General features: G+C 36.9%; 1 long non-coding RNA gene across 1 annotated transcript in view; it reads left to right on the plus strand.

Moving 5' to 3' along the window:
- LOC112926580 (uncharacterized) overlaps window positions 1-11072 on the plus strand; it is a 38995-nt gene extending 27923 nt beyond the window's left edge. Inside the window, exon 3 of the long non-coding RNA XR_003236356.2 lies at window positions 10949-11072. This is a non-coding gene — a long non-coding RNA (uncharacterized lncRNA). The remainder of the gene's footprint in view (window positions 1-10948) is intronic.
- The last annotated feature ends 9991 nt before the right edge of the window (window positions 11073-21063 follow it).

Here is a 21063-nt window from a genome sequence, read left to right on the forward strand (position 1 = left end):
GCAGACTGATGGAGTGGTGTGGTCTCCTTCTTCTACTGCATTTTTCCAATGAATCTTTGTATCCCTGAAAATTTTTCTTTAGATATTTTTACATTTTCTGTACTTAAAGGTCCATAACTAACATCTCATTGTGGGTTGTATATTTTTCATTGTTTTCTCTCTTTTGCCTTGAATTCTATAAAAGCTGCTTTTTAAAAAGTTTGTGTTTTTTGATATATTTTTCTGCCCCTTTAAAGACTAAGCTCTCAGTTTCTATAACGGGTAGTTATTATTGCATATCTATTAATTAAAACCATCTTGGCCCAAATGCCAGAATATATAAATTATGTTTACAGAGGTAGCAATAAGAAAAATATATATATAAAAAAAGAAAAATATATATAATTGCATTTATTTTAATTATTTATTCCATATGAAAATCTTTTTTTATAATACCAAATACAAATAAACCATGAAGTTCCAAAAAAATATTTTTTATTGAGAAAGTTTAAGCTCTTACACATTTTTAGTTATGAATTATCTGTATATCTCTTTAGTCAGCTTGAATTTTACAAACGTCTCTCCTTTTGGGTTCCCTATCCATATTAGGCTCCTTGTTAGTCTAATCTATTTCTTTTTGACTGAGATCATTTTATTAATATATGATCTTTATATTACATAGCTTTTTTTTACAATACTCATTTTTGATATTAGTTTTGTAATGAAATTTTGAGTTATTCATAATAACAGTTCTATTTTTGCCTAGTTTCATTACTTGTCAGAGCATATAAATTCTTACAAGTTCCCTATTCTCGAGCTATTAATTTTGCTTAATTTTTCAACTGAATTAAGTACATTTTGAGGGGACCTTTTTTCCTTAAAAATATGTGAAATTTCTCTTTTCAAATGTATTGATTATCTCAGAATTAGCTTAGCTTATAAATTAATTGGGGAAAATTGATATATTGACAATATTGAATCTTACCAAGATTCAAGATTCTTTGCTACCTTAACTTGAGCTTAACTTCTCTTTGAATCAGAGGGCACATATCTCCAAGTGTTAAAAAGTTCCTCTTTAGGGGGCACCTGGGTGGCTCAGTGGTTGAGTATTTGCTTTTGGCTCAGGTCATGATCCCAGGGTCCTGGGATTGAGTCCCATATCAGGTTTCCTGCAGGGAGCCTGCTTCTCCCTCTGCCTGTGTTTCTGCCTCTCTGTGTGTGTCTCTCATGAATAAATAAGAAAAAAAAAAAAGTCCCTCTTCACTCTTGAGAGTACAGACATCATGATATCTAGACGTGCCACAATTTTTCTCTTAATTGCCCCATTTGGAGGCCTAGATTCAGGATCACGGGAGACCATGATATCTCCCCTGCCAGGTAAGTACTGGAGGCCTGGATTCAATTACCGTCCAACCTGAGGTTTCAATAGCCCTTTGAACCCCCTGGAGAATCCTCTCCGTGACCTTAGTGAGAGTAGTTTTTGGTAAAGCACTAGAAGCAGAACCAAGATTGTAAAAGGACTAGGAGAAAATAAATGATGAGGAAATGAACTTAATATAGACTATACTGTCAAAGAGGCTGGTTGGTGAAAGAAATGAGAAGAGCAGAAATGCTAGAGGAGGAGACAGTTTGAGGAAAGATGTTTCCAGAATGAGGGAGACCTTTCCACTCCTTAAGAAAGAGAAAAAAGAGATTGTAGAACAAAATAGGCTGAAAATGCTCAAGAATGGGGTAAAGCAATATACCAGAGATCACCAAAGAAATTAGCACAATTCCCAAATACGTGCTTTGAGATGCTGAGGATGCATATTTTTCACAAAAGCTTGTCTTTTGTAAATCTCTAGAGTCAACTGGCAAACCTCAACTCTCAGAAGTTCTAGATTTGAAATAGGTTCTACTTTTTAAAAATTGAAGTATAATTGACATGCAATGTTATGTTTTCAGCTGTATAATATACTGATTTGACAGTTCTGTACATTTCTCAATGTTTACTATGATATAGTCACCATGTGTCACCATACATTATTACAGTATTGTTGAATATGCTCCCTATGCTGTACTTTTCATTCTTTTCATCTTTCATCTGACTTATTCATTTTATAACTGAAAATCTGTACCTATCAGTCCCTTTTTTCTATTTTGCCCAGCCCCCTACTTCCCCTCTATCCACTTTATTAGTTAGACTTCTACAACAGGATTTTTAAAAAGCCTAAAATTTTATGATTAAGAGTAAATAATGCCATATTAATTATGTACATCTTCTGATTTCTGGTGTAATTTGACAACTTTCCTCTTACTTCTTATTTTTATCCATGAGCAGGAGAAACCTGTCTCTAGAGATGATCTTGACATAGTCTCTACCATATAGTTGAGCCTCCGAGCTGTAAAGATAATTAAAGGCAAAAACTAACATTATTGTTTTTATTCATAACTGTATTTTTTAATAAAAAAAGTTCAATGGGCAATGGTGCAATTGATAATCAGTGGAATACTTTTCTATGAATATGTCCCTTTTACCTTAGACCTTGTTATTAAAGAATTTTTTGGTCTGTGTATTTTAGTTGGTTTAAAATCACTTTCCTTAACTCCTAGCATATATACGTGTTTATGTAAACAGATAAAAATCTTCTCCTTTAGTGAAAGTAATAGTGTAATGAAAAAAAATATTTATTAGCTGTACATAGGCATAGCACCTGTGATTTATACGTGTCAACACTGAAAATACAAATGCATAGACCGAAGAGCCAGATATCAATAAAAATTAAAATCAGCACTAGTCTCACATGCATTACTACGCAAGTATTGGACTAAATGGCTTATTCTATATGGTCACAATTCCCCAATTTGCATATTCTCATATTTGCATTGTTATGCATGTTTTAATAGCTGATTAGAAAGCTCAATTAAAAGAAATTACTAATTTAACAATTATTTCAAATAATTTTTTTAAAATATTGTCTAGTATATTTGAAAAAGAAGATAAACTTGAAGCCATATGATTTCAGAAGGAATCATTCTCAGGTAGTTTCAGAAACATTAATAGTCTTAGGTTTTCAATTTAAATGGACATATAGTCCTTAGAAGCAAATCTTCAGACTAAAACAGTGTACTTTTCCATTTGTATTTTATGAGGTTATCTGGCTTCAAGCAGTACCAAGGCATTCTCTCTAGAAATAGGGTTGTATTATTGAAGCTAAATTTAAAAAACATAAAAATAAATGTGATTTAAGGAATTCATTTAATATATTTACCTTAATCTAGGACTGGCAGATAAAGAGATTCATTAAAAAGTATACAATATTAGGGACACCTGGGTGGCTCAGTCTGTTAAGTGTCCAATTCTTGGTTTCGGCTCAGGTCATGATCTCAGGTTTGGAAATTGAGCCCTACATCAGGCTCCACGCTCAGTATGGTGTTTGCTTGAGATTCTCTCTTTTCCTCTCCCACTGCCCCTCCCCCACTCGTGTGCACATGCATACATGCACGCACACACTCTCTGTTTCTCTAAAATAAATAAATGAGGGGATCCCTGGGTGGCTCAGAGGTTTAGCACCTGCCTTCAGCCCAGGGCTGATCCTGGAGTCCTGGGATCGGTCCCACATCGGGCTCCCTGCATGGAGCCTGCTTCTTCCTCTGCCTGTGTCTCTGCCTCTCTCTCTCTCTTTCTCTCTGTGTGTCTCTCATGAATAAATAAATAAAATATTTAAAATAAAATGAAAATTAAATTAAATAAATAAATAAAATCTGAAAAAAAAATTCTCTCCTCTCTCTCTGCCTCTTCTCCCCTCTAAAAAAAGTATACAAAATTAAGTTTATATTGCTCAAGTGGCCATAACTAGTAACTTACATTTTTCTAATTATTTGACTGGGATGAAGGAAGATAAAGAATAATCTAGCTATAATATTTTGCCAATAAATTCAAGAACTAAAATTAAATTCCCTACTTAATCTTTGTTTTTTTGGCTCCTCAATATCCCAAAAAGATATTTTGCAAACTAAATAAGATAGGTGCAGACTACAATGGAAATGAGTTAAAATAATCACAAGTTTGCTATAAAAAATTTAGGCTAGAAATCATAGGTTTTACTCCATCACAAAAATAAAGCAAGGCAAAGACCACGAACAAAACAAAAGCATGAATAGGGTGCAGTTTTCCGACAACTAGAACAGATTAAACAAAACATGTTTATTTTTATAAGCATTTTCACAGCTCAAACAACCTAAATTTAAAGGATCACAGGCCCTTCTTACAAAGTAAAATGCAGACTCTAAATGATGACTAACTTGTGGAAATCTAAATAAGGAAATTGAAACTTAAAAAGTTATGGGACCAATAAATTATGTCTCAGGAGAATGGCCTGAAATTTCTCCTGCTATATTAAAATATATTTTACATATATGTGTAACATATATTAGTAAATTTTCCTTTTTTGTTGGTTTATAAGACTTCAGATTTTAACAAAGAGAACCAAAGGTAACATTATACAATGCTAACATCACAATATATTTTGAATTCAACAGACTAGTAAGCATGATTACATAACATCTCCCACCCTGCCTTCTGTCAAACTCGAACTTTCTAATTCTTGGTAAACAAATGAACTGTCTATTAGTACGTCCCATAGAGAGTTCTGTTCATGCGAGATAAACTGAATTCTGAAGGGGCAGTGATGCTGGTAGGTGTCATATCAGACTCTGACATTAACACACAGTACATGCTAAGAGAAGGAACAAAGATACTTCAATGTGTTTAGTGATCATGTGAAACTGGATGGTCACATTGCCAGTAAAGACTGGTTCTTCCTTTCTATTATTAATTTTTTGTTGTTGACTCATTGAATTTGTTGGTTCATTCATGAATATAGTGGATTATGCTCCGGAGAGGCCAAGCAACCATCCCTGCCTTCATTACCCAGAGTGGCCTGGAGATGAACAGTGGGTCTAGGTGCTAAATCTGAGCTCTGTGTGATCTTCATAAAGTCAGTATATCTGACTGATATCCAGGTTCTCTATTTGTAAATGAAACCAATCACCTAGATTACTTCTGAATGGTGCTTCCAAATCTAAAGTGTTCCAAATGAATAAAGTCATTCCAATTTATACAAATGCAGGGTCAGCATACAGGCTTTAGAATGTTAAGAGGGACATTTATAGCACTTCGAGGACCCAGGTCATCAGAGATATCTGTATTCTGGAACTTGCTGAATTTTTCAGATATTTACAGCAGCAAGTCAAATAAATTTTAAAACTGACAACTCAACAAAGTAGTCTCCCCTAAAATACCGTCTTCCGAAAAGATATGAATTCTCATCTTTTCGGTATGGTATGAAATTAGTAGAAAACCAGTCCCATAGAGCCGAGTCTGTATACTATAAAATATCACTTTAAGGAAGTGGTGAGGAAGGAGATAAGATTCTGGACACACATTTAAAGTGGGTAATATCTGTCCTTCAACACTAGTCTCTCTGATGCTTCAGCTTTTCTTATCTTCTGTGGTAGGCCTTTCTCCCAAGGACAAGAACAGGTTCGGGGATGCATTGAGAGACTATCAAGAATGGAAAAGCTAGTGTTCAGCATCAGTGAGGGGAAAGTTCATGCTGTTGAGTATTGCTGCCTCCTTGGTGCTTTTTCATGGGCTCAGTTAGCAAGCGTTAAGAAGGGCTGGGAATGAAAACTGACTGATATCAATGGGTTATGTCATCTTACTCACTGACTATTAAAAGCTTATTTACCAGTTTATTAAGAGCTCCTCCAGATGCCTCTCCCCCTTCTTCCTTGTTACCATCCTCCTGATGTTTTCCCAGATCCCCGCCCAACATGCTAGCTACTCTTATAAATCAGCATAGACATGCATCTCAGGTCATCTCTCCTTCCCTACCAAGTAGACAATTAGATTTTCTCTTCTTTTGGAGGATTCTCCTTAGTTACTGCCTTTCAGGCCCACCTCTGGGTGAAGTGATGATGTAGCGGCTGTCTACTTTCTGGCATGCATTAGCGTACAGGGCTAACCCAGGGATACAAGTTAAGAAAGAAGTGGCAAAGCAGTAGAAGCAGATCCATGGGGTTCTGAGCTACCTACTCATTCATTCTGTAGAATCTTCCAGATTTGCTAAATCTCAGTTTCATACAGACCATTTTCATCTGACAATGAAATACTACTGCAGATGTGCAATTTTATGATTCAGTAGATGCTAACATGGGCGGTTCAGATTGCATAGTCACTCAATTGCTCGTGGTCAGATCTTTAGTCTCCACTAAAGCAGGCCAGCAGTTGACTTCCAAATGGAAAATGGTTAATGGTAGAAGAAGACATGATCTTACTGTTAAATCCTAGGGCTTTCCCATCAGGGTTTATCAGATCTTCTCTGTCTGCCAAAATCTCTGGGATACAAATCAGACTGCTAGGTGATCAGGCTTAGATGACAAGGTAGTTTATGCTGCCCCTGCTGCCCCTGCTGCAGAATATTTTTATGCTCTTAACACCACTCAAAACTTCCTTATGGATTACTCAGTAAATAAATTGGAGCCATATGTCCAAATGCAGCACATGTAGCCCCCGTTATTCAGAGATACATGAAATTGTGCATCTTTGTGGCAGGCAGTATTTGTGCCTCTCATTTTAGGAAGATTGTCACAAAAACTCCAGACTACACAGAGGCCTAGAAACTTCATTTTTGTGAGGGACACAGCACTTTTGTGGGGTTCACGTCCTCTCTTTTACCACATACATATTTTAGTAAAGCATGTGGGGTGCTTGCTATTTCCTACTCACCAGATCAAATGGGCCTAAAAGGCCTGACAGGGCTGCATATGTAATTGGCACCACAGCCTCGCAACCCTGAGTCAGGCGGCGGGCTTGATCCTTAGCCATATCCATTCTGCAGCTATAAAGAATAAAACGTTCCTTTATACTAACCATAATGGCTTCGTGATTTTCCTTTATGCAATGACTTTGGCATTCAAGTCCCTCAATTTGTCTTCACTTTATGCACTGCAGAGAATAGTCAGAAATAATCAGCTCAAGCCACAATTATGTGCTCGCCATTGTGCCCAAAGTGATCACGTGTCCCAGTCACTTGGTCTTCCAATATTCTGCCTCCTACCTACTCTCTGTTCCATGCCACCGTACGTGATAATTGGAGTAATAGTGATGCCACTATATCCATGAGTTCTTGCCATATTTCCCTATAGCAAGGAGGTTATCTGCTTTCTCCATAAATGTGCTAGCAAATCAGTTACAAAATTCTGTTTTAAAAGTTTATTTCCTGGAGTCATTAATACCAGTTACTTTTTTTAGGATCCTAGAAGGCAACAGATGTCATTCTCAAAAGAAGAAACTAAAGCAAAATTAATAAAGAAACTATTTGAAATTTGTGGGCAAGGTTAAGGGACACCAATAAGAGATGGCAATGGTCCATTGGGCTAAAAAGAGCAGGAAACTATAAATATAGTTTTATGACTTTTGGTATAATTTGCTTATCTTTGGAAAGGATATGAATAAAATGTATGCATGCTTACTTTGAATGTGGAAGAATGGGATTATATTCCATAACCTGTAACAGAATAACTTATTTGCATTTTAGTGATAGGCCACAGAATGGTCATAATTCTAACATCAGTAAAAATGCAGCAATGCAAAATGACAACATTAGCCTGAGATTTAAGCAAAATGAGTATATATTAGTATTATTAGAAATGGGGGGGGGGCGGTTTGTAGGTGGTCCCTTGAAGATCTGCCTTTTCATTTTATTGATTTACCACACTTAGAAATATTTGCAAGAAAAGTATGTATGCTAGAAAGTCATTAAAGTCATTTAGTGGGTTGAATGGTAGCCCTCAAAAAGACATGTCCATATCCCAGAACCTGAGAAAGTAATCTTATTCTGAAAAAAGGTTTTTGGCTTTTCTTAAAGATATATTTATTTGAGAGAGAGAACAAGAGCACAAGAGCAGAGGGTCAGAGGAAGAGGGAAAGAGAATCTCAAGCAGACTCCCTAGTGAGTGTGGAGCTTGGGGCTCTCTATCTCATGACCCTGAGATCATGATCAGACCCTAAACCAAGAGTCAGATGCTTAACTGACTGAGCCACCCAGGAGCCCCTGCAAAAGAGGTTGCAAATGTAAATAAGCTAAGAATCTCAAGATTATCCAGTTGGGCCCTAAATCCAATGGAAAGCATCTTTATCATGTTAATGGGAAAAAGACACAGAAAAGAGGAGAAAGCCAAGTGAAGATGGAATCCAAGAAGTGTCTGGAGCCATGAGTCGCTGGAAGAGGTACGAATGGATTCTCCCTAAACATTTTGAAAAGAATATGGCCCTGCCAACACCTTTTTTTTAAAAAAAGATTTTATTTATTTATTCATGAGAGACACAGAGAGAGAGAGGCAGAGTCATAGGCAGAGGCAGAAGCAGGCTCCCTGCAGGGAGCCCGATGTGGGACTCGATCCCAGGACTCCAGGATCACGACCTGGGCCGAAGGCAGACACTTAACTACCGAGCCACCCCGATGTCCCCCTGCCAACACCTTGATTTCAAATTTCTGGCCTCCAGAAATGTGAAACAATAAATTTTGTTGTTTTAAGCCACCAAGTTTGCGGTGATTTATTATGGCAGCCCAAAGAAAATAATACAGTTTCCCATAAGCATTTTACTTCAGCACATTTTTCTGATGAAAATGACACCACATATTTAGCGCATAAAAAATGATTACGGCATAATTTCTTTAAGAACTCACTTATAGAGGGCAAACAGATACATATACAATTAAGTCACTGTAATAATATTGGGTTAGCAGTATGAGAGGAACACAGGAGAAGAAATTATAAGTTTTGGTGAGACTATTCACAGAATGTCAAGAGGTCTGATGAGGTTGGAGTGTAAGATTGCATGATAGAAAGAGATAAGCATGAGACTGTAAAAGATCAGAGGAATAGACTTTCAATGGTTTTGATTACTATTTTTTTAATTTGTTCATGAGACACACACACACACACACACACACACACACACAGAGAGAGAGAGAGAGAGAGAGAGAGAGAGACAGAGACACAGGCAGAGGGAGAAGCAGGCTCCATGCAGGGAGCCCAATGTGGGACTCGATCCTGAGTCTCCAGGATCACACCTTGGGCTGAAGGTGGCGCTAAACCGCTGAGCCACCAGGGCTGCCCTTGATTACTATTTTAAAGAGTTTAGGACTCTGTCTTGTAGGTTTGGGATGGTTAAATTTAAGTGCCAACTCTAAGGGTTAGATAGTCACTACCTAGAATTTGATTTTAGATGGATTATGAAGCATATTTGGTTCATGTATTCATCAAAAATGTATTGAGACCACATGTGCCAGTGTTATGCAAGGATCTGGAATTTAGTAGTTGGTAAAGTAGGCACAAATCTTGCCCTCACTGAGCATATAAACTAAAGGGGGGAAAAGAATCTTAATTGACTAGCCATGGGCATGTAGGGAGAGGACATGGGGTTATGTATATGTACTAACCATGTTTTTGGAAGTAGGAGCTATTAAGGGTTTCAAGCTGAATAATGATCTGAATGTAATTACATTTCACAAGGATCTCTCTGTGTTGTGAAGGATGAATTGGTCTGAGAAGAGACCCAAGACAGAGAAAATTATAAAAGACTATTGTAACAATCTTGGATGAAATTATGAGGATCATAATTGAGAAAAAAACAAAAAACAAAACAAAAAACAGTGGCAGTGGGGAGAACGGCCCGATTAGAATTATACTCCAGAAGAAAAACTGACAGGGTCTTGTAATTAATTGGGTACAGGCAGTGCAGATGTTGTGAAAGCCTCAGATCATCTTTAGCCTAGATTATTACTGATCTATGGCAATTCTGATTGTAAAAAGTACTGTTACTGTACCTATTACTAAAAAAGAAAAAAAAACTATTAAACTATGACACAATGCTTTCTTATCCCTTAGAATTTTTATTTTGTACAAATTGGAAAGGCTATTTTGAGTTTTAGAGAGAAGTTTTTAAGTTATACTTCACTCTTCTGAAAAGGAAAACAAAATAAATTAGCTAAAGCATTCCTAAAACACTTTCACATTCAGAATCTAGTTCTTACAAGTCATTTTCTACTCAGAATTATCAAAATCCATTCTTTCCATACAGTATTGTCCTCTGCGGCAACAAAAGTTCTCCACTATTGTTTCTGAGACTGTCTTTGAAGTTATAAGCTTTGATGCTGGCATTTGTTGATCTTATGAGAACATGTCAAAGGAAGGCTTTTAGACAATGTCTAGGATTTATATGCCTTCAAGTGATCCTTAAAATTTTTCTTGACTAAAAGGTCAGGGAATTGCCATTGTCCAGCTATATCAACAAGAATAATTAAGATGTTCATACATGAATGAGCAATGAAAATTATATTAGAACAGTGTCCTGGGCCAACAATAATTAGAAGATGTCATCAATTATGAGATACACCCTTATTTCAGAGATGCGAAAATGAGGGCAGAAAGTGCATGTTAGCGTTGATGAAATATGGGAATGAGGACATTAAATAAGATAAGCAGCACGCGGGTGGTAAAGATCTAAATTAAATTAAATCTTATTGTCATTTCACTAGAAACACAAATGTCATGCTAAGCTCTCAGAACATTATAGAGGAAGAGCGATGGTAAGCGTTTTGAATATATGCTTCCTCAAACAATGGGCTAAAATATTTTAGTAAGATTCCTGGGTAAATTTGTTAGTAATTAAGTGTGTGCACATTTGATTGAAATGTGTTCTGAGACTCAGGGTGCCTAGATGGGACAGTAGCATCTGACTCTTGATTTTGGCTCAGGTCATGATCTCAGGGTTGCAGGATTGAGTCAGCTTGTGCTAAATGTGGACCCTGCTTGGCACTCTCTCTCTCCCTCTGCTCCTCCCACCCTCTCTCTCTCTCTTAAAAAAAAAAAAAAAAAAAAAAGTGTGTACTGAGATTCTCTGTATTTCCTTCCTTAGGTACTTTCACAGGAATTGTGATATGTACTTTCTCTGACAGATCACACTTGCGCCAGGCAGCAGAACCCACAGAAGCACCTCTGGCTGCTTTTGTAAGGTACTGAACCTAAGGAAAACAGCAAACCTCAAGAGTCCATTCGCCTGGCTACCTTTGACACATTTTGGTGGTTTTTGTTCTTTAAAAACCATTAAGCTCATCAGAGTCTGTACTAAAAGGTACTTTAAAAATAAAGAAGAATTGCATTTGAAGAATTGCAGTGACACTTTAACCAGAGGAAACCAGTCAAGTAGAAACTTAACCTGTTCTTATTTTCTATTATTTTTTTAGTTAGGTTAGTTGTTTTGCAACTGTTTTATTTTGAACCCATGTATTTCAACTATAGTTTGTGAGGGTTTTGTTTTGTTTTTGTAGCAGTGATGAAAAAGTAGTTATTTTTAACTTCAAATTTACACCTTGAAAACATAGTGAAACAGGTTGTCTTTCAGAAAAAAAAAAGAAATGAATTAAACAAAAGTGAACTTATAGAATTATGGGAAGGCATGTAACATGCACACTTTGGAGTCATGCAAAACTAGGGCCACCAACACCGTGATCTTGCTGTGTGAATTTGGCAAAATATTTAACCTCCTTGAGCTTCTCTGGTAAAATGGATATGCCAATGTTTTGTTTGTAATGATTAAATATGATAAACAACATAAGATTCTTAGCACATGGTAGACAATCAGTAAGTAGTAGCTGCCACTATTACCCTCATTACTGTCGTTTGGCATCACACAGTTTCAGCAGTTAGAGGATTTCTTTATTTTACACGTGGAAACTTCACTATTGGAGTCTAGCAAAGCAACAGCAAGCTCGTTTAGACAAGGCCTGTGTGCTTTGTTATTACATGGAAGCACATGAAACAGCCAATTTTTTAGGCCAAAAATGGCATAACTCCCAACAATTTCATAAGGTCACCCACCACCTAGTAGTATGAGACTTGTTTAGTGTGTCAATTTGTTACATGCCATTTTGCTTTTTGCATTACTGCTTTTTAAAACTGACATGAAATATCTATCATTGATGGGATGAGAAGTCAATCTGGATAGTAAGGATCTCTGCAGTGTTCTATCTTTCCAGTAGCATTTTATATTTTGACTATTAAATAAGTTGAATAGTTGCTACAGCAAATTAGAAAAATGAGAAAACAGTTCAGAAAAAAAGCACGAGCAAGAAAAATTGATAAATAAATGTGTACCATATTTTCATCTTTATTTACATCACTAGATCAGGTCTAGGGGCTGTTTGTGGTATGATTGAGAAACAATGGAAAGGTGTCACCCCAACCGTATCTGCAATCCCGCCCTCTCCTGTGTGCTGAATACATCTCAGTGTATTAAATGGCTTAGAAGCTGAGACTATCTGAAGGCAGACAGGTGCTAAGTAGGAAAGACACTGAAGGTCACCCCACGACAAAATGTGACACCTGACAATCATCTCATACATGACACTGCACATTGTCCCATATCATTCTCTGATATTCGTACCTGAGAGCCGGAAGTGAACATGCACGCCATTTATGTTGTGGTCTGTTTATCATTCCTGGCAACTGTAAGGTTTCCTTATCCTACTTCCTAAAATTACACTGATATGTCTCAGAGTTACATGTCATTTGCAGATAAAAGCTAATTTGACCTTAGATGCCATCACATTTGTCTTTCCAACAGGATCCTTTCCCTGAGAAGAGTTTTTTTGTGTTTTGATGAGGATAAGGAGTAAAGTGCTAGTGATTGAAAAGTGTGCCTTTCCTGCAGAATTTCACGTCCATCTGACTCTAGAAGTTCAAGAAATAAAAACAAATCAATTGTTGACCTCAAGTTTTTCCAATCAAGTCACACTTCAGATGTCTTAACTCCAGTTTAGGTAAGTTAAACAAAGAAAGGGAGGCTTTGTGCCCATGAACTCTCCCTTTCAGGAATTCAATCATTAATAAATAATCACTTTTAATTCCTTGTTTGCCCAGGCTAGAACACAACTCATTCTTATTAGGGTAGTATTTGATGGTAACAAATGACCTCATATGTATTTTTCAAGAAAAAAAAATTGTGTGTGTGTGTGTGTGTGTGTGTGCGTGTGTGTGTGTTGGGAAATGACTGGATATGCAAGGTAAAGATTTTAATTTTTAATAATGAGTGTGTCTCAGGGAAGGGCAGAAAAACTAATGGGCAGTAAACAGAAATGCATGTACAAATACATTTGTAAAATTGAAGTTCAGAATACAATCAGATTGACATTTTGATGGCAGATGTACTTATTTTTTAATAACATGTTTACTTCTGGAAATAAAAGTTACTTTTTTTTCCTCTTTTAATAAAACCCGTTTATCTTGTTTTTCAGCAGCCAATGGCTCAGAAAGAAATATTTTCTCCAGAATGTTTTGTTCTGGAAAACAGGGTCATTTAAACACTTGATAACCCTGCTAAAGACTTAAGACATTTGCAGCCTATACACAGATGAAAGGACTTTCAACCTTCTGGTATTTACGACCATTTCAGCTGCGAAGAGAAGAATACTTGCTTCATTAATTTTTTTTAAAGGAATGTGTTACTTCACCACTGGGTTAGAATGAACATGGATATTTTCCCTGTATTCCGTAAAGCCCTCACCCCTGCTGCTGACTGTGTACAATCTACTGCTTCTCAAAAGTTATTCAGCAATATACTAGACCTGTACACCACGCTGCAGGGAAAGAAAGATTTAGGTGGCCAAATGGTTTGAAGACATTGTGCATTATAGTCTCTTTCTCAAGATTTTGTGTAATTAAACACACCAAGAAGCAATGCAGTAAATAAATAAACAAAAACCTTGTCGTTTAATGTGATATCTCCCACATGTCGTAGACCATGAAATATTTTTTAAAAAAGACATATTCTGTTTTCCCACCACTTTCTACTTTTCTTCCTTATAATAGTGTTTGTTCCTCTGTTGATGGGGCAGAAAACAAAAGGAAAATATCAATATATGCTTAATAAACTGCCTTAGCAAATGGCTATAATTTCTGTGTGTTCTCATCATCTTTATGTAAAACAGGTGCTGGCTCCAGAAACCACCCCACCCCACCCCATGAGGAACTCTCCGAGCAACCCCCATGGTTTTGGTGGTCCACCTGACATGTGAGACTTAGCTGTGACTTTGTGGTGACTAGTAGCTGGAAAGATCATCTTGTAGTCCTCTGAAGCATAGGTTTCTTTGTGCCATGTTGTCCCCTGCAAAGCTACAGCCTAAATCTCACCTATGTACTGAGGCCAACTCTGGAGTTTCCATCTTCCATAGAAACTGGTGACTTGGAGAAGGGGAGTCCTGGCCCATTTCTCCTGATTCTGCTGTAGGCCACCTCTCAGTATGCCTTTGGAAAGATGCCTGGGCCTCATATCTAGCTGTCTCTGAACTTGAACTGTGGGCTTTTAGTGCCTTTGTCTCTATGAACAGAGACAGTCTCTTAACTGTCTCTCTGAACAGTTAATACATAAAAGCCAATTACAGTACTGAGCACCTAACAATTCCTTGCTTTATGAACAATAAAAATAACCACTGTTAGCAGTTTGGACAATATCCTACAGAACTGTTTAATAGAGGAACCTCTAATTGAACCTGAAAAACACACTTTAGAAACTACTGTATCAGTCTTTTAGTCTTTTTAAGAATGCTAGAGGAGAATGCAGTAATTACCACACTTCAGGCACAAACTCAGAAGTCCAAGAAAGAAAACTCTCTCTAAGCTCTCATACTGGGCTGTGTTTAGAAATCTTGGAATCAGTCTCATCAACCCTCTCCAGAGTTGTGTTATGTCCCAGGGAGGTAATATGGCAACAGGTTGGAGGAGAGGGACACAAAGGTTACTGCTAAGATGCTTATTAATCGGGTCAGTAAGGCCTTATGGTCCAGGAAATCCCTTTAGTCTCTGTGCCACTCTTGGAACCTGAGACTCCTTCTGTGAGGCTGCCCAGGGTCCTGTCTTCAGACACACTTTCAGAAAGCCATTCAAAGTCCTCCCACCTCTTTGATCCCAGGGAACTTTTTCTAGTCTCTGAGCATTTTTTTTCTCTAATGTTTCTGTCCTAGCTGTTTTTTTTTTAAGATTTTACTTATTTAGTGAGAGAGAGAGAAAGAGAAAGAATGCATGCAAGCAAGAGGAGGAGCAGAGGCAGAGAGAGACAGAGAGAGAGAATCTCAAGCAGGCTCCATGCTCAGTGGAGAGCCTGATGTGGGGCTCAAGCCCAGGACATTGAGATCATGAACTGAGCTGAAATCAAGAGTTGGACACTTAACCAACTGAGCCACCCAGGTGCCCCTGTCCTAGCCCCTAAAACCTCTCATATTCCTTCCTTGGGGATATAAAGATGACCTTTTATCTGTCTTAATGAGGGTAGTGGAAAGGGAGAAATACTAGAATATGAAATATAAGTAAATACGAGAAAAAAGATCATTTGGACACATTCTTCTAGAAATCTTCATCTTTTCTGTCAAGAAATTTTACTTTTCATCCAGATATCACTTCTGCCTCAATCTCAAGAGTGTAGGACTTGTGTCTGTCACAAATAGGGTTTTGAGAACTATAACTCCTGCTCTAGTAGCCCTGGCTGCCTGTGTGGTGGCCTTTCCCTTGGTGTGGAGTAGAGGAGCCTCATTACAGAACATGTATCTCATCTCTTGTTTGCAGGTCACTACATGTGTCCTCAGGAGGATCTCAGCCCCGTTCTCCAGAAAGCTAGGTTAGAGGTTCAAGTGACATGTTCCTCGTCTGGGATAAGCCTGCAGTAGGCCTCACATAATTGGTAGGAGAGTAAAGCCGGGGATTGGAGGAGAGGACCAATATGCAGTTCTTCAACCTGACCCCACCCATGACTTTGTCTTCCTCATAGATCAGACACCTGCTATAAGAAAGCAAGCAGATTCAGCTCAGCCTGGCTCTTATGGAACTAATGGGGCTCCAGCTCCACTCTCTGATCCTACTTGTTTACTATGGATCCCCACAATCACTTGTCTCAGCAGAGCAGAGATTGTAGCAACTGGAGTCTGTCCATAAACCAACATCCCTACATGGCTGCTCTATGCCCCTAGGTAAAAATATTAGCCCTGCAGTCTTTTGAAGAGGGCTATTTACCATTAAAAAAAGAATAAAAGAGTCTATTCACTCCATAACTGGGACAAAAAGAAGTGTGCTTACACTTCCCCAAATCTCAGAAATACTATCCCATTAGGATGAGCAGTATATTCACTAGGAACTCTACCGTTGGTCCATAGTGTCTCCATTTGTGCCCCAGGCCACCTCATGGAAAGCAAATTTAGTGTTTGCCCATTTGAGAACACTCAAGGATCTCTTTGTCTTGGATCAGTTTTGGAAGGTCTGTGGCTGCTCCACCAGGCTTCCCATAAAGCCAGAAAAGTGCCAAACAAGACTTTTAACTAGGTAAAAAGCCCATCTAAGTAAGTGTTAGGACCTGAACTGGAACCTCTGGAATCATGCACCTCTCATTTTTCTTTTTAATTCAGACTTGAAAGTAATGCTTTAAAAATCATTGTTAATGCTTTTCTTTTGGGCATTTTCTTGGGAATCTGAGAATTTGGTTGGTTGGCAAATTTATAAGGCTATATTTTCCTTTCTTCTTCCTCTATGCCTGCCATCCTGCATGTGCTCAAAGTTATAGGGCATTTTATGGTATTCTCTGTGGCCAGCCTCCTCACAGTCCACTGGTATTTCTGAAATCAGCATGACTGGTAAGATCCTATAAGGCGGTGGTTGAGGGCGTAAGCTCCAGAATCAAACTGACTGAATTTAAGTCTCGGCTCTGCCAATTATTAGAAGTTGACCTTTTACACATGACAAGATGAGCACTGGGTGTTATACCATATGCTGGCAAATTGAATTTAAATAAAGTTTTTAAAAAAGAAGTGTGACCTTTTACGAGAAAATTAACCTCCCTAATTATTTTCTTTAATTTGAGCTTTCTTTATCTAAAGTAGCTGTACCCACTACATAGGGTAAAAACAAGGAAAATAAGACACTAAAAATTTAAGTGACTGATATATTTACAATATCATTAAAAATCAAATGCCTAGGAATAAATCTAATCATACATAAGACCTCCAGATACATAAAATTATAAAGCACTGTTGAGAGCAAGAGAATAACTAAATAAATGAAGTCATAGACCATGTTCATAAATTGTATTAAAAATTAGTCTAGGGCCTCCCGAGCAGCTCAGTTGGTTCAATGTCTACCTTTGGCCTGAGTCATGATCCTGGAGTCCTGGGATCGAGCCCCATATCCAGCTACCTAATGGGGAGCCTGCTTCTCCCTCTCCCCCTGCCTGCTCCTCTGCCTACTTGTTCTCTCTCTCTCTCTCTCTCTCTCTCTGTGAACAAACAAATGAATAAAAATCTTCAAAAATATTAGTCTGTAAGTGTCTGTAAATGAGATTCCAGATTGACAGTACATTTTGTTTTTTGTGGAACTCAGCAAGATAATACTAAATTCACATGGAGATGTTAAAGACTGAGGATAGTGAGACCAAGTTTAAGAAATGGAAAAAAAATTAGAGAAGTTTGTGACATTGTTACAAGGATAAGCTAATAGACTAGTAGAACAGAGTAAGAATCCAGAAATAGACTGTTACAAGGATAAGCTAATAGTCAGAAATAGATACATATAAAGGACAAAAGAATCTCTGAAAAGCAGTGGGAATAGAGCAACCTATTCAATAAGTTATACTGAATCAGTTAAATATTAATTTGGAAAAATATGAAATAATATCTATCTCAAATCACACACAGATCAAGGGATTGCGAGTTAAATATAAAAGATGAAATAATACAATTTCTAGAAGTAATAAAGGAGCATTTCTTCATAACAGGAAAAAATCTTAAATAGGGCACAAAAAGTATTAACCATAAAAAAGTATTAACCATAAAGGAAATGATTGTCAAACTATTCTACAGTAAAATTAAGCACTCCTCTTCTACAAACAAAACCATTAACAGAAGGATATGACAGGTCACAAGGGAGAAAATATTTGCAAAACCTTTAACTGGTAAAGACCTTGTATGCAGAGTATACAGGCAACTCCTATAAATCAATAAGCAAATGACAGACAATATAATAAAAAAAGGGCAAGAAATCTGACATTGGGCCAAAAAACAGGCACTCAAATAAATATCTAAGAAGTTCCTTAAACCTTAGTCTTCAGGACAATACATATTAAAATCTCGGTGAGATAAACTGTATTTGGCCATTGTGTATAGTCCTTTTTGTATATTTCTAGATTCTATTCACTAATATTATGGTAAGGGTTTTTTTTGTCTATACTCACGAGAGATATTGGTCTATAGGTTTTTTGGATTAGTTTTCTCTAGTTTTGATATTGTGGTAAATACTTTTCATTAACTAAATTGGGAATTGTTTCCTCCTTTTCTAATTTCTGGGAATTTTCACGTAGAATTGGTATTAACTCATTAAGCATTTGACAGAATTCTCCAGTGAATCCATATGGGCCCAGAGATTTCTTTTTTGGTAGTTTTTGTTGTTGTTGTTGTTTTGTAGTTTGTAAAGGAGTAATTTAATTTCCTTAATAGTTATAGTCCTATTCAAATTATCTATGTCATATTAGGTGAGTTGTGGTAGTTTGTGCTTTTTAATGCAGTGTTCCAATTTCTCTAAGTTGTCAAACTGATGTGTGCAGAGTGTACATGGTAAGCCTTTATTATCCTGTCGATGTCTGCAGGATATGTAGTAATATCCAATTTTATTCTACATATTGGTCATTTATGTCTTCTCTCTTTTCTTCATCAGTCTTGCTAGAGATTTGTCACTTTCACTGATCTTTTCAAAAAACCAGATCTTTGTTCCATTGACCTATTCTGTTTCCATTTTAAATATTATTGATTTCTGTTCTTATCTTTATTATCTCCTTTCTGATTACTTTGGGTTTATTTTATTCTACTTTTTCTAGGTTCTTGAGGGGGAGCTCTAAAATTCTTTCAATTTAGCTGTACATTTGAAAAATTTTCATGACAAAATGTTGAGAGGGAAAAGACTTAACTCAGGCACAGGCCCTTAAGACATCTTCCCTGACCTTCATGCTCACCTCCACTCCATAAATGTTATTATTTCCCTATCCTTTGAGTTTCTGTATGCCTTACATATTTTCATCATTTTATTTTAGTTATATTTTTGCATTTGTCTCCTCTATTAAACTTCGAGCTTTCTGAATATGGAGATTATGCAATTTATCTTTGTATCCTAAATACTGGTCTAGGTACTTCCTCAACTTGATAAAGATTATCTACAAATACCCTCAGAAAAACAGAGAAAGACTGAAAAACTGAATGCTTTCTCCCTATTATTGAAAATAATAGTAAATTGAGTGCTCTCACTACTATTACTCAAAACTGTATGGGGAGTTATAGCCCATGCAATAAATTAAGAAAAGGAAATAAAATGTATGTAGATTAAAAAGGAAGATATAAAATTTTACTTTTTGCAGATGACATGATTGTCTACACAGAAAAATTCCCAAGGAATCTACAAAAATATTCCTGGAACTAACAAGTGAGTTCATCAAGGTTATGGGATTACAAAGAACCATAAAAATCAGTTGTACTTCTATACACTAGCTATGAACGTGTAAATACTGAAATTAAAAATGCAATGCTATTTACAATCATATATAAAAATATTTTATTTATTCATGAGAGACAGAGAGAGAGAGAGAGAGAGAGAGAGAGAGGCAGATACATAGACAGAGGGAGAAGCAGACTCCTCTCAGGGAGCCCCATGTAGGACTCAATCCTGGTACTCCGGGATCATGCCCTGAGCCAAAGGCAGATGCTCAACCACTGAGCCACCCAGGTGTCCCGCTGTTTACAATCATTAAAAAAGGAAATACTTAGATGTAAATATTAAAAAGTAGATAGTTTATATGTTAAAAACTACACAACCAAATGAAAGAAATCAAAGACTAAATACATCTGAGTAAAGGAAGAGAGACACTATTTTCATTGATTAGGAGACCCGATATAGTAAAGATACTAATTTTCTCAAAGTTTATGTACAAGTTTAACACAATTACTGTCAAAAATCTCTGTATTTTTATTTACAAGATTATTCTAAAGACATATGGAGGGGATCTCTGGGGAGCTCAGCGGTTTAGCGCCTGCCTTTGGCCCAGGGTGCAATCCTGGAGTCTCGGGATTGAGTCCCGCGTGGGGTTCCGGCATGGAGCCTGCTTCTCCTTCCTCCTGTGTCTCTGCCTCTCTCTCTCTCTCTCTCCATGTCTATCATGAATAAATAAATAAATAAATAAATAAATAAATAAATAAATAAATCTTTAAAAAAAAAGACATATGGAAAGGCAAAGGAACTAGAATAGTTGAAACAATTATGAAAACTAAGAATATTGTGGGAGGAATTAGTTAATCCAATTTCAAGATTTACTATAAAGCTATAATAATAAAGAGTGTATAATACTGTACAGGTGGCCAACAGACACATGAAAAGATGTTCAACAGCATTTATCATCAAGAAACTGAAAATCAATGTCACAATGAGATATCACTTCACAACTGTCAGAATGGCCAAAATAAAAAACACAAGAAACAAGTGTTGGTAAGGATGTGGACAAAGGGGAACCCTCATGCACTGTTGGTGGGAATGCAAACTGGTGCAGCCACTGTGAAAAACAGTGTGGAGTTTCCTCAAAAAATTAAAAATAGAATTGTTATATGATCCCATAATTCCACTGCTGGGTATTTATCCAAAGAATATGAAAACACTACTTTGAAAAGATACATGCACCCCTATGGTAATTGCAGCATTATTTACAAGTTATTATCACAAAGTATAGAAGCAAACCAAGTGTCCTTCTGTAGACGAATAGATAGGGAAGATGTATATACAACAGAATATTCCTCAGTCATAAGAACGAATGAAATCTTGCCATATGCAACAATATGGATGGAACTAGAGAGTATAACACTAAGAGAAATAAGTCAGTCAGAGAAAAACAAATACCATATGATTTCACTCATATGTGGAATTTAAGAAGCAAAACAAATGAACAAAGAAACTAAGAGACAA

Source organism: Vulpes vulpes, chromosome 6 (genome assembly GCF_048418805.1).
Source record: "Vulpes vulpes isolate BD-2025 chromosome 6, VulVul3, whole genome shotgun sequence".
Taxonomy (NCBI): Eukaryota; Metazoa; Chordata; class Mammalia; order Carnivora; family Canidae; genus Vulpes; species Vulpes vulpes.